This window comes from Drosophila busckii, chromosome 2R (assembly GCF_011750605.1).
Source record: "Drosophila busckii strain San Diego stock center, stock number 13000-0081.31 chromosome 2R, ASM1175060v1, whole genome shotgun sequence".
In the NCBI taxonomy this organism is placed as follows: domain Eukaryota; kingdom Metazoa; phylum Arthropoda; class Insecta; order Diptera; family Drosophilidae; genus Drosophila; species Drosophila busckii.
The window spans coordinates 15,018,967-15,022,111 of NC_046605.1; the positions used below are offsets into that span (position 1 = coordinate 15,018,967).

The following is a 3,145-nucleotide window of genomic DNA, read 5'->3' on the forward strand; positions in this document are numbered from 1 at the left end:
TTTACTTGCTAATTACTCATTACAGTTACAGCTTAATATCGTTATCGACAGGTGAGTGTCATCGATGATTCGCAGAATTTATTAAAATATTGTGTAAAACAAACATAGAACTAAAAGCATTATAATTACTTTTATGTTCGTTTAATTAAAAGCAATGTTATATTGTTTGCAATTTAAAGTTTCAGCTTTGTAGAATTTTTTTTTGCTAAAAGCGCAATCAAAATCAAAACTCGCATAATAAGCACACAATAATAAATGCAGCAAGAGCAGCAAATAAATGAGGAATAAAAAAAAAACTGCTGAGTAAACCTTATTAAAAAGGGATAACGGCACACGAGCAACGCTAATGACAATGCCTGCAAGGATAAACTCAGCAAACGAATGGAATGGAATGAATGTATTGTCGGTTGAGTGCAAATGAATTGGATGTGGGTGTGGGTGTGGGTGTGTGTGTGTGTGAATGGGTGTGGGTGGGATGGGTGTGTTGCTTGTGCAAACACACACGTCACTCAGGCCGCGACATCCTTCCGGGACAGGACGCTGCGCCTGAGCCCGAGCCCAAGCCCGTGCCTGAGCCGGGGCTTAACGTCGTTAATGACCAAGAGTGCTGGCCTCCACTCACGGGTTTCGTTATGACGTTTTTATTACGTGTATTTTCTCAACAATTGATGCTGCAATGTCAGGACGTCAGCAGAAGGTGCGTCAGCGTCAAATCAGCGCAAAAGTCAGTCGTCATTACACTGCGCAGCAAAATTAATGAACCTAAGCGCCAGTTGCTTAAGGCAAACAGCAATTGAATTTAAACTATGCGAAAAGAACTTTTATTTATTTGCAGGCATGCACATTCGTTTAGTTTGTAGCTTAGTGTTAAGCATAAAAAACTGCAGCATAATGTTTATTTGCTTGGGCAATGAAAATTTATGTGTTTCTACCGTCTGGCCAGGGCATTAAAAAAAACTTTTGCCCAAGACGACTTTGTTTGCCAAAAAGGGTTGGGCTGGCTGGCTGGGTGGTTATTTAGGGCTTGGTACACCCTGCTGTGGGACAAATCTGCGTGGCCAATGCAACTTAATTAAATTTCGAAAATACTTTTGGCGCGCGCGCGACTCTGAGCTCAAGAATTATGATGCAAAATGTTTTTGGCTGTTAATTACAAAATTGTAAAACTCAAAGTTCAAATTGCAATTTGTATTCATTTGTAAGCCGCCATTAAATTTGTTAACCGCCGTTGGGTGCTGCGTAAAAAATTATAAATTAATGCGGGCAAAGCCATTGGGGGGGAGTGGGGCGTGTTGGCTGTCACAGTGAACAGCTACCCGCCCCCGCTCAGCCAGCCACATAATTTAAATGCATTTCCTTCGGCGCATTAATTTCCTAAGCTTTCTTTTTTTGCATGCCCACAATACACGGGGAATCCCCGCAATCTGCCAAATCCCCGCACAAAACTGCGTTGAATGTAATCCCATGAGCTTTAAAGTCACGTGTGTGCCTGTCGGGCAATACTGGAGGGGGAGCAAAGGGAGTCAGACTGACTGACTGACGTAACAAAAGCGGCGCTCTGCCATACAATTGTTGTTGTTGTATTGCATGTAATAAATGTATTTGTTTATCCCCACTTCTAATTTTTACTGCATGTTCAAAATATTTCGCAGGCTTTCCGAGCAGAGCTGCAAACATGCAGCATGAGTAGTAATACTATATATAGGAGTACTAGGGAATGGATGTGGCGATGGGTTGGGAGCTCGCTTTGTTTGTACAGTTGGCGTATGGGAAGTCCGGCGTGTTTTGTATAAAGTTTGGTGGACTAAAAAAACTCTTTGGCCATCCACATTTTGTTTTTTTATGACAGACTGCGTATTTTTCAACTATGCATGCATCTATTTGTATGCAAATAGTGGAGAGAGTAGCACAAATAACGGACTTTCACTGTATATTATGGCGAATATATATACATATTTGATTAGTCATAGTTTTTGCAAATGAAAATTGAAAGTCAAACAAAAGTGAGTTTTTAAAGTCAATACAGCGCACTGTGTTATTCAAACAATCAGTGAGCGAGAGAAGAAAATATCGACCACAACACCATCCCTAGAATAGACCAAATAAAAATTATAAGATTACGATTAAGACACACAAAAACCAACACTATATCCATACTAACAAATCTAGCCCATGCACATACTGCCAAAGCAATATCCCCACTATCTTAAATCACATTCTGCTCGACTGTCAATCTCCATTGCTAAATAATCTACGCTCAACATTTTTTAAAAACACTAATCCACTCGCAATTCTATCCAACCCAACGAATAATAATCGAGTTCTAGCTATAAGATTCCTAAAAGAAGCAAATATTTTACACAGTCTTAATAAAAAAAACTATAAAATATTTTTTATAATTAAAAATAATTATATTTAGCAAGTACTGTGCCAAATTTAAGTAACAACATAGCCAAAGGCTCCAGCTGCTAATTACTATACAAAACTTAAACTGGATGCTAATTTTAATAATAGTCTAGCTGTATATAATAATAAAATAATAAAAAAAAATAAAATAAAAATAAAAAAGTTAAGTCGCCCAACGTGGGGCTCGAACCCACGACCCTGAGATTAAGAGTCTCATGCTCTACCGACTGAGCTAGCCGGGCTGGTGACGTACCGAACGCAAGAGAACGATAAGGGATCCTCAGCGAAGACGCTTACCTGTGCTAAGGTAACAAGCTAATAAAAATATATTATAGCAACAAATTTAAATATATGCGTATTATAGATCGTTGCTAAAAATAACTCAGCTTTCGGTACTGATCCAATTCATTCATAAAAACAATTTAACAATGATTAGCCACACACACTAAAGATCATCAAATACGCTCAGCCCAGCGGCGATCTTTTGGTTCCATGCCGTGTCGTTTTCTCAGGGCTTAGAACAGAGCTCACACATGGGTCGTTGCTTGCATTCTATGTTGGGTTTTTAGAAAAATGTTCATTCATAATCATTTGTAACGCTTAATTGTTGTCTTTGCGGTTTACCTCATGGCTGTGGCTGTGGCTGTGGCTCTGGCTTTGGCTTTTGTGCATTTGTTGTTGGCTCGACCGCAAATTGTTTTTAAATTCATTTCTCGCTGTGCTCACCTTGTTTTGTTTT

General features: G+C 39.1%; 1 non-coding gene across 1 annotated transcript; it reads right to left on the reverse strand.

The window, feature by feature from the left end:
- Positions 1-2,575: 2,575 nt before the first annotated feature.
- Positions 2,576-2,648, reverse strand: Trnak-cuu. The gene has a single exon. It is a non-coding gene; the product is annotated as a tRNA-Lys (tRNA).
- Between the last annotated feature and the right edge of the window lie 497 nt (positions 2,649-3,145).